Genomic DNA, 11,204 nt, shown 5'->3' with positions numbered 1-11,204 from the left:
TGATCCTTCCCCTGATTCTGGGTATGGGTTAACGCCTGGGGATGGTTGGTAGGGGATCTCTGTGAGGGTGATGAAGAGATCCTGGTTGTCTGGGAAATCAGCGTTGTAAGCGCTGTCAACTGCCTCGTCCTCCTCATCTCCTTCCTCATCTTCCCCGTCCGCTAACATCTCCGAGGAAGCGGCCGTCGACAATATCCCATCCTCAGAATCCACGATCAGTGGTGGGGTAGTGGTGACGGCCGCACCTAGAATGGAATGCAGTGCCTCGTAGAAACGGCATGTCTGGGGCTGGGATCCGGAGCGTCCGTTTGCCTTTTTGGTCTTCTGGTACCCTTGTCTCAGCTCCTTGATTTTCACACGGCACTGCGTTGCATCCCGGCTGTATCCTCTCTCTGTCATGGCTTTTGAGATCTTCTCGTAGATCTTTGCATTCCGTCTTTTCGATCGCAGCTCGGAAAGCACGGACTCATTGCCCCACACAGCGATCAGATCCAAGACTTCCCGATCAGTCTATGCTGGGGCCCTCTTTCTATTCTGTGATTGCATGGTCACCTCTGCTGGAGAGCTCTGCATCGTTGCCAGTGCTGCTGAGCTTGCCATGATGTCCAAACAGGAAATGAGATTCAAACTGCCCAGACAGGAAAAGGAATTCAAATTTTCCCAGGGCTTTTCCTGTGTGGCTGGTCAGAGCATCCGAGCTCGGACTGCTGTCCAGAGCGTCAACAGAGTGGTGCATTGTGGGATAGCTCCCGGAGCTATTAGCGTCGATTTCCATCCACACCTAGACTAATTCGACATGGCCATGTCGAATTTAGCGCTACTCCCCTCGTTGGGGAGGAGTACAGAAGTCGAATTTAAGAGACCTCTATGTCGAACTAAATAGCTTCGTTGTGTGGACGGGTGCAGAGTTAATTCGAGTTAATTCGATTTAACGCTGCTAAATTCGAAAAAGCCTCCTAGTGTAGACCAGGCCTAAGAAGGGAAATTGAGGTGAGGGACTGCAGGCAGGGCTGCCATGAGACCACCAGGGGAGCTGTGATGGGGCCACATGGCTACAGTTACTTAAACACTTAGCCTACTTCCTGGTAACTTTCAATGAGACTTTACCTCCATGGCTTTGTCAGTTTCAAAACTAAAACTTTGGCAAGTTTACATAGTCCTGCAGTTTGGACTATGGGGATATAGAGTGCAGTGCGATGCTGTAACTCCCTTGGTGGAAAGGATGTTGCAAGCATGAACAAGAGTTCCTAGTTCACATTCACATTGTCCTCTTCAAACAGGACTACATTAATATGAAGTAAGAACTTCAGGACCGCAGTGTCCATGTGGGGGAATTATAGTGTGGCACTTTGGTGCACACTGCTATCCACACCCGTCTACAGGGCCGGCTTTATGACCTCTGGGGCCCGATTTGAATACCCGGCGGTGGTCCGGCTCTTCGGCGGCAGGGGGTCTGCTCTGCATCTTCCGTGGCACTGAAGGAGCCCCTGCTGCCGAAGACCCTGGAGCGGACCCCCTTCCGCTGCCGAAATGCTGCCGGAGCGGACCGCCACCGGGTGAGCCTAAGGCATGGGGCCCTCTTACCTGGAGGGCCCGATTCTGGGAAATCGGGGGAATCATCCTAAAGCCGGCCCTGCCCGTCTAGTCTGAACCATTTGCTGTGTCCAACACCGCATTTGCGCTTAAGCAGTACAAGAGTGCAAAAGAGGGAATGAAAGGGGCAAAAATATATTGCATGGTAGCCAACTGGGCGCAGTTTTAGTGGGGGGGGGTCCTGTTGTGCACCGCTGCACACTGCTCTCCCCTGAGCTGCAAGCAGGCGCTGTAGCGTTATGCGCATACTAAGGGATCAGTGCATCGTGCTCCCATAACCCGCCTGCGCCACCTGGGCCAGCCGCTTCTAGCGCTGGCTGTGGGGGTAGATGGTTGGCTGGCTCGCGACAATTATGTGCTCCGCACATGCGCAATGAGAAAACGTCGGCCGACTGCTATCGTCTGCGCATGCGTACACGCACCTACATAGCGGAGAGCATACGCGTTGACGTGCTACGCGGACTGATGGGAGGGGTGGAGTTTGTTATCGCGAGTTTTGTGGGGTAAGCCTAGAACTGGAGCCGAATTTGAACTCGGCGAGCGGAGCCGGAGCCCCGTTGCGGGCCGGGCCAGGTAAGCGGGAGAGTCCAGGGGAGGGAGCGCGCGCGCGCTGGCAGGTGGAGGCGTTCCCCGCCCGGGGCCTGGTGGCGGGAGGGTCCCTCCCGGGGTCTGCCCGGTGCCGTTACTATCGCCTCCGCGCTGCTGCTCTTCCCTGAGGGCTGGTGTCGGCGACCGCCGTTAGCGTCCCCGGACTGCGGGGCGGGGTTTGGGTTGTCCCCTTCCCCAGACAGGCCGGAGCTGGGCACACGGAGCCCCCCTTCCCCGGGTGGGGGTCGGAGCTGACGGTCCTTTCTTTCGTTCTCCACTCTTCCCTCTGCGGAGGCTGATGTGTGGCAGCGGTTGAACCTGCCAGACTGTGCAGTAGACTGAGTTGTGTGTGTGTGTAGAATCATAGAATATCAGGGTTGGAAGGGACCTCAGGAGGTCATCTAGTCATCCCGGGTTCGCTGTCCCGGGCTAATGGGGGCGGCGGGAAGCGGCGCGGGCGAGCGATGTGCTGGCCGCAGCTTCCCGCCGCCCCCATTGGCCCGGGACGGCGAACCGCGATCGGCCGAACCTGCCGCGTCAGCAGGTAAATAAAACTGGCCCGGCCCGCCAGGGTCCTTACCCTGGTGAGCCGTGTACTGAACGTTGCCGACCCCTGATCTAGTCCAATCCCCTGCTCAAAGCAGGACCAATTCCCAACTAAATCATCCCAGCCAGGGCTTTGTCAAGTCCAGCCTTAAAAACCTCTAAGGATGGAGATTCCACCACCATGGGCGGCAGTTTTGAATAATTTTTGGTGGTGCCCAAGTGGATCCGTCCCATCCATAGGACAGACCGGGGCAACTGCCCTGGGCCCTGTGCTTTGGGGGGCCCCTGCTCTTCAGGGGGACATGGGGTCCAGGGTGGGGGCCTGGGGGATTAGCAGTGTGCCTGGTGCAGACAGCAGGAGCAACCCTGCTCTGCTCCATCTCTTCCCACCCTGCCCCCACTCCTCCTCTTCCCTGAAGCCCCCTGCCCCTGAGCAGTGCCGGGAGCCCGCGAGGTGGAGCGGAGTGGGCTGGGGCCAGGTCACTCGCTGCTGCCAGCACCAGCCCCCTGCTAACTCCCCAGGCTGCCCTGGACCCCGTGACCCCCTGAAGCACAAGGCAGGGGTAGGCACCACCATGTTGTGCGATGAACACTTGACAAAATTACTGGACTTAGTGACGAACATTGGGGGCGGGGGGGTATTATGTCATTCAATCATTCAACCCATAAAATAGCACATATTTTGCCACATTGGGGAAAAAACCCAGTAACCTAGCTAATAATAATAAATTCAATTCATGTAATTAATGAAAAGTGTGTATACTGTATATACGATTAATGAGAAATGAAAATAAGCTTGCTTTGGGATTTTACAAGGCACTTATATCATTTAAACACATTTGGTACCTTGAGTAATGATAACATTTCTTGCAAATCACATAAATAGGAAACCCGTGGTCCCCTTCCCTTACCCCACTGCAAAGGCACAGAGGTTATTGCTGGCTGCCCTAGGGCTGCAGAAAACCCTATGGGCAAAACATATGGAAAGAAGAGGATCAATTTATACAGAGGGTTGAAGGGGACTATCATAGTGCATTAATTAACACTTAATAAATACATCAAAATTAAATACATGACAGACTTTACTTCATGAGAAGCTCAAGAGAAAGAAGACCCAGAGGGAGTAATGGTAGGGGCAATCCCAGGGAGACCAAAGTCTTCCCACTCTGCCCTGTGGGTGGAAACACTGATAACTATCACTATAGGAGGGAACAATAGAATGGAATGCCCAGAAGAATGAATGACTTGAGGACAATTTCCTGAAGGGACCCTTACTCTTACAGAGCTTTTCTAGCTCTGACATTTACATTTCTACACAGGGTGGTTTGGCCCACAGAAATAAAAATCTGCACATATTCCATGTATTTTTGGACCAATAGCAAAAACCAGGTACAATTCAAGTGACTCTTAAAATTGCCGAGTTATGAAACCGAGTTAACAAAATAAATGAGCTTATGAACAATCAGAAAATATACTTCTCAAGTGAAAAAACTATAAATGGACTTCTTTGCAAAGAAATTGTAAGTTTTCTTACAGGAAAAGCCACAAACTGTCGGGAAAGGAAGAGTAGATTAATTTCACTGAGGCAAGTAATTCAAATATCCAGAGAATTGCTGTGGCTGTGGCTTCCCCTCCCCGTACTGTGGAGGCACAGCCAGGCAGGTCTGCATCTGCAAGCAGGCACCCTGCCTCAGGTGCAGCTCCCATTGGCTGCGCTGGCCAATAGAGTGGGAGCCTCCTGGCCAATGGGCTGGGGAGGGGAGAGGCAAAGGGGGAGATTGTAGGGAGCTCTGGAGCAGGGGAGGCAGTGTGTGTGTGGGGGGGGAGGGGGAGTTGTCTGGCACAGAGGGGGGGCTCTTGGAGAGGGGTGACAGTGGCACAGGGGCTGTTGGAGGTCTCTCGGGGGGGCAGAGGGTTGTGTGGGTCTCTGGGGTTGGGGGGGAGTGATGGATGGAGCCAGCTGCAGCCCACGTCTGCTCTGCGGGGGGTGGTGGTGTTGCTATAGCCCCCTCAGGAAGCCCCCCTCTGTACTGTGTATTTTATGCCAGCCCCGGGGTGCCTATTGCTGCTCCTTTCCCCCGCCCCCGGCTCCATCTTTCTGTCCCCACAACCCCCTGACTGTCTGTGTGTGCCTTTGAGAGTGACAGACTTCTGGGGGTCTCTCTGCCTGCAGCTGTCTCCCCCTCCCTGCTGTGGAGGTGTGGCCAGGCAGCTCTGCCACCGCCCCCTGCAGCTCCCATTGGCCAGGATTCCTGGCCAATTGGCTGGGAGCCGGATCTGCGCTGGGGCCTCTCTGCAGCACGCAGGGACTCCGGGGCTGAGGGGAGCTGCTTGTGGGGAGGCGCCCTTGAGGTGAGAACACCCCACATTGCTGACCCATGGTGCAGGGCCCCCCAAAGCCTGGGGTTTGGGACCCGGGGCCCAAACATTGGTGGAGCTGGGCCCACCTTCATGAATGTTGGTGGAGCATGGGCATCACGGGCCCATATAACTTGCCTCCTATGTCCACCACCTCCCTAGGTGACCCATTCCAGTGCATCACACCTTCCTAGTGAAATAGTGTTTCCTAATATCCAGCCTAGACCTCCCCCACTGCAACTTGAGATCATTGCTTCTTGTTCTGTCATCTCCACCACTGAGAGCAGCCAGTGTAACCAGTGACTATCTTAGAAGAACATTCAGGTTGCAAAGTCGAGCCCTCAGAAGTCAGGGAATGACAGGATTCACGTGTCAATTGCAACTGTAATTCAGCCCTCTTGTGCATATTTATTATTACACAGTTTTAGGTGCCCACATAAATTTTATAAGAGACACCCTGGTCTTATTCAGTGCATGGGATGGGAGGTGTTCCCTGAATGAATTATCTTGGTTGTTCGATGTGTGACCTTATTTACTGCATATTTGCGATTGTTACTATGGCTGCTCAGTGCTACTGGAAGTCCGACCTTAGGGTCTTAAGTTGGGTACCCAGAAAATGAACACACAATTAGTGACCATCTGAAAAGTGTGGTTTAAGTGATTGCCTAGCAAGCAACATGGAGGAACTTAGTGGCAAAAGGCAGGGATAGAATCCAATTTTGTGGACAGCATTCAACTACTCTAACCCTGTGATTATCCTTTCTCTTCCAGTAGTCCCATACTTCATTCACTATGTCTTCTAGCTGTTGCAACAAACGAAACAGACAACAGCCTCCTGTGAAGTTGAGGACTTTGCAACCTTAATAATGTTCTTTTAATGTATTTTTTGTGTACTTTCCTAAGATGTTAAAAAAACAAATGGGGGGCGGGGTAGGGGGGATAACAGATTCCTTCTTGTGGTATCATACTGATAATCTACATGGTTAATTAGCCTCTTTGTGGACCCGCACTAGAGAGGAATGGGACACCTTGACTGTAGTTTTTACAGATGTTTGCTGACAGCAGAGGTGTGGTAAAGACTTGGAAATCTTGAGTTCTATTCCAAACTCTGGAAGGGAGCATGCACTAGTGGACACATTTTTCTGTCCATTTCCCCAAGCTTGACCACCTCTGCCCCATCCCAGTCCTATCTCTATCCCACTACTGGCTCCTTGTCCTAGTCTCCGCTTTTTAGCCTTCTGTTCCCAGTTCCAGTCTCCTTGCTTAGTAAGCCCTAGGTTCACCTCTCCATATTCCCTATCTTCTTATTCTTGTCCAGCCATTCCCAGTTGACTCCCCTGCTTCCTGATGTTTCTTGTGTACTGCATTCCTTGTCCCCACTAGCTTCCAATCTCCCTTTCCAGACTTCTCATCTTATGTGTTCTTGCATGCCCCAGCTCCTTGTCCCAGTCTCTTTACCCAGCCAGTCATAGTTCACTCCCTGCACCCTGGCTCATTGTCAGATCTGTCTCCCCTTTCCTCTGGCTCTGCATCTATTCTCAGTTCTGTCCACCCACCAGCTCCCTGTGTTGCATCAATTTCCTTCCCTGGCTCCCAGACCTAGTTTACTGTCAGCTCCTTATCCCAATCTACTCCTGCCCTGCAACCCCATACACTTGAATCTAATGGCTTTCTCCTCCACACTGCCTGGGTGGGAGTGGTCATAGAGAGCATAGGAGAAACAGACACTCTGCTGTCAGCTGTAGTGCCCAGCCAAGAGAAGCTATTGAGTGCTTATAGTGCCAGGCTGGAGGGAGCATAATCAGTCACTTTGTGGGTATGGCATCTGTGCAGTTTTGTCATTTGCTGGAGCTATGAGGGAATGGAGTATGCTCTGTGGTGTTAGGGGGCTTATTCCTTCACCCTCTCTCTTTTTTCTGGTCCTCGCATGAACAGAGAGCAACAATACCCGAAGTCCGACCGTGCAAACAATTCAATGTTTTTATTGGGGTGAACTTCCAGCAAGCATGATTCCAATTTCCTTCCTCAGTGTCCCCCTTCCCAGCTCTGACACCACAGAGCCTTGCCTGTGTCCCTGTTCCCATTCCCCCTCCCTTAGCGAAACATGATTCCAATTTCCCCACCCCCATTCCCTGTTCCCATTCCCTTTCCCATTCCCCCCCTACTTCCTGTTTGACTGCAGACTATATAGTAAAACCTGAGTTCTGCTTAGTTATACCTTAACCAGTCATTTAACCAATTATATCCCACCACCTTAATTGGTTTACACCCAACAAAATTAATTATACAGCAGACAGAAACAATCACAGAACCAGACAGAGATTATACAGACAAACAATAGGGAAGTGGAGACTACAGTGATAGAACAATACAGAAATTAGGATTTCACATCCCAGCTATTGATAAGTGAGTTCTTGCCAGACAGGATGCTATCAAACTAAGTTTCCTTTTACATCTTCTAGGCTGTAGTGTGCTGTGACACCTTTGTGTTTTGTCTAATTTTGTAAGCAAGTAGTTTTTAAGGGAGGTGAAACTTGGGGTACGCAAGACAAATCCTACTCCTGAAAGGGGTACAGTAGTTTTGAAAGGTTGAGAGCCATTGTTCTAAAGCAGCAATGTCCAATGACTTTCTCTAGGTTTTTGGCTTCCAAGTCAACAAGGCAGTTTTGAAAATTTTACTTGCCTTGAGAGGCTGGTAAATATAATTGACAACAGCAGATTTTGTGGGAGGTAAAGCCATCCTGTGTTGACGCTTCTGCAGGGAGTTTTGCCTCTTGTCAAATTGAAGGAACTGGTTGGAATATCTGGAGAGCATTGCTGATATTGTGAGTAGAGGTGATATGCAACAATTAGAAGGAAGTTTGGCTTTGCACTCTGTCCTGTTTTTGCTGTTACTCATTTTTTTCATTCTTGGTATGTCGGTCCTATCAGTCTTGCACTAACGTTGTAAGATTCAGGTGTAAGAATCTTTCATTATGTTTTCAAAGAAGCATTACTTCAGGTAAGTAAGTTTACCAAACTTTGTGTAGCTTCTAAGAGCCTGTGAATGGGCTTGGGCTGCAGATTTCTTTCCACAGAGCTCGAAAAAACTAGTGAATCATGGGGAGGTGAAGGGGTGGTGGGAGAGAGCACAACGTGATGTCATACAGAGTCAGTTTTTTGTTTAAAATGAGTTCAACCCTTGTAGCTGTGAAAACAGATGCACTGCTCTCTTCCAGAAACTGCAGATAGAACTCCTGCAACTCAGCTGCTGCTCAGCTCTGCCAGGTAGCTGCTAAATGAAATTAATAAGAACCTGGTCGCTTTTGTTACTCTGAACCTTGGGCTTGTATCTATTAGCTAGCTATAAAAGTATATTAACATGACCTTTAGTAGTTTAGTTAACCTGATGGGTTAAATATGACTTAGTTTAGACAGCGACCTTAATGTGTAACATTTTGTCAGCAGATCATGGGTAAAAGCTCCTGGAACCATCTATGCCAGCTTAAGTGATAAACATGCAGGTCACTGCCTATGCTGTTCTAACCCCCCAAGTAGCAGCAAAATTTCACAATTCTCCCTCTTCCCAGCAGTGAATGTTATGGCAACTGAGCCTTTCATGAAGATGTTGCCCCTGAAATATTTTAGAATCTTCTCTTCCCTCCCTCTTAATTTTCTTTGGGGTCTACTAGATTTTGTTTGCTGGTTATCCTTTGAGATCCTCAGAGGGAGGGAGTTAAGGAAGGGGAAGTGTATCAGAGTCAGGTTGAAATTTGCAGATTGTTTGTGTTGGGAGTAGAGCAGAGCCAGGGATGTAGCTTCCTGTTTTTTTTACTGACTGGTGCTGGTTACAGAGAATCTCTGTCCCTTGGCAGCCTTGTGTGGTTTTGCTGTCCCTGTACTAGCTGACAGCTGCCTCAAATGGGATTTGAATGGGATTTGCATTTCCATGGGGTTTCAATCTGATTTGCATTTTCAAAAGGCAGCAACAGACCTGAAAGGAGTGTGGAGAATAGTCTGATATGACCAGCTTCAGCTATGGGCAGAAACTTTGTTCATATAAATTTAAATAAAAGTTGTACATTGAGGATAAAATCTGAATAGTTTAATGGACTCGTAAAGGTGAGTTAGAAATGTTTTTCTTAACGATTTCTAAAAAACAAACTTTTTGATTAAAGTAGGATAAGAATGTATTTCTGGGGTAATTTCAAATTGACTTTGTATTGTCTTTTTTTTCCTTTATAAATCCACACTACAAGCTGTTAGTCATAGTTCATTTACTAACATTGAACAAGGCAGTGGGAAAAATGATCCTGTGCATGAGTATAAAATCTGGTCTGATGATATTGGCACAATATCAATGCTGCTTAATATCACTAGAGACCACCTATATTCCTAGTTAGTCCTAGTAGCCTTCTTTTATGAGCCGTGAAGAATCTAGAGTTTTAACTACCAAGGTAATATGATATAAAAATCTTACGTTTTAGAGTCCTTCTTGTCTGTGGCCAGATGTAGAGGTTATAAATGCCAAATTTGGTGACAAAACACATGTTAAGATGATATGCTGATCATAAAGGAAAAGATAAGGAGTCCTGGATTCTGTTTCCAGTTCTGCCCACACTCACTGTGGTAATCTAATTTTTCTACCTCAGTTTTTGTGCTGTAAAATGGTATTTATTTCAGAGGAGGATCTGTGGCTTAAGTAGGTACTTGTATGAAAAAAAAAAAAAAATGCAAGAAGAAGGGGATGTAGTAAAATGGAAAGGCAGCTAATTTTAACTTAATACAAGGAAACCTTTTTTAATACAAAACTTGTAGAACTTGCTGCCACCAGATTGAGACCAGCATCTTGGTAGAATGCAAAAGAAGAATGACATGTTTATCAACAGCAATGCCATCAGTTAAATTAGGTGTTTAAAAATAATTGTTTAGAGCAGTGGTTCTCAACCAGGGGTACGTGTACCCGTGGAGTATGCAGAGGTCTTCTAGGGCAGAGGTGGGCAAACTATGGCTCGCGGGCCACATCCGGCCCACTGGACTGTCCTGCCTGGCCCTTGAGCTCCCGGCTGGGGAGGCTAGCCCCTGGCCCCTCCCCCCGCTGTCCCTCCTGCCCCGCAGCCATGGTAAGGGGGCCGGGGGGTTGGATAAGGGGTGGGAGGTTTTGGAGGGCAGTCAGGGGACAGGGAGCAGGGGGCGGTTGGATGGGGCAGAGGTTCTGGGAGGCGGACAGGGGTTGGGGGACTGGGAGAGGGTTGGATAAGCATGGGAGTCCCGGGGGGCGGGGGAGAGGCTGTCAGGGGGCGGGGTGTGGATAGGGGATGGGGAACAGGGGGTTTGGATAGGGGTGGGGTCCCAGGGGACCTGTCAAGGGGTGGGGGTGTGGATAGGGGTCAGAACAGTCAGGGGACTGGGAGCAGGGGGTTGGATAGGGGATGGGATCCCGGGGGCGGTTAGGGGCAGGGGTCCTGGGAGGAGGTGGTTAGGGGACAAGGAGCAGGGGGGGTTGGATGGGTGGGGGGTTCTGAGGGGTGCGAGAAGTGGGAGGGGTTGGATGGGGCAGGCGCCGGGCTGTTTGGGCCTTTCCTACCCGGCTCTCCATACAATTTTGCAACCCCAATGTGGCCCTTGGGCCAGAAAGTTTGCCCACACCTATTCTAGGGGTACATTGATTTATTTTATAATTATATGGTACAAATGAGGAAGCAAGCAATTTTTCAGTAATGGTGTGCTGTGACACTTGTGTTTTTATGTCTGATTTTTGTAAGCAAGTAGTTTTTAAGCAAGTTGATGGTACGCAAGACAAATCAGACTCCTGAAAGGGATACAGTAGTCTAGAAAGGTTGAGAGCCACTAGTTTAGAGGGACAAAAACCTCAGCAGAGACTGGCTTACGGTCTGTGGACACTGATATAGGGCTTAGGAAGAAACTATGTACGGATAGGTTATTCCATAACAGTCAACTGAAATTTTTCACAATGCCTATACCAGGGGTAGGCAACCTATGGCATGTGTGCCGAAGGCGACACACGAGCTGATTTTCAGTGGCACACTCACTGCCCAGGTCCTGGCCAGCAGTCCGGGGGGCTCTGCATTTTAATTTAATTTTAAATGAAGCTTCTTAAACATTTTTAAAACCTTATT

General features: G+C 49.5%; 1 protein-coding gene across 3 annotated transcripts in view; it reads left to right on the top strand.

Moving 5' to 3' along the window:
• Window positions 1–2,100: 2,100 nt before the first annotated feature.
• Window positions 2,101–11,204, top strand: part of SPDL1 (spindle apparatus coiled-coil protein 1) — a 52,759-nt gene continuing 43,655 nt past the window's right edge. For 2 of the 3 annotated variants that reach the window (XM_024202806.3, XM_024202803.1), the window contains exon 1: window positions 2,101–2,166. The gene's annotated coding sequence lies outside the window, so the exon portion shown is untranslated. Of the gene's footprint in view, window positions 2,167–7,853; window positions 7,911–11,204 lie in introns of those variants that run through there. The other variant, XM_029913756.1, reaches the window with a different exon arrangement.

The sequence above is a fragment of the Terrapene carolina genome, unplaced genomic scaffold (genome assembly GCF_002925995.2).
Source record: "Terrapene carolina triunguis isolate 2854851 unplaced genomic scaffold, T_m_triunguis-2.0 Scaffold838, whole genome shotgun sequence".
Classification (NCBI taxonomy): Eukaryota; Metazoa; Chordata; order Testudines; family Emydidae; genus Terrapene; species Terrapene triunguis.
This window is presented reverse-complemented; position numbering and strand designations above follow the sequence as displayed.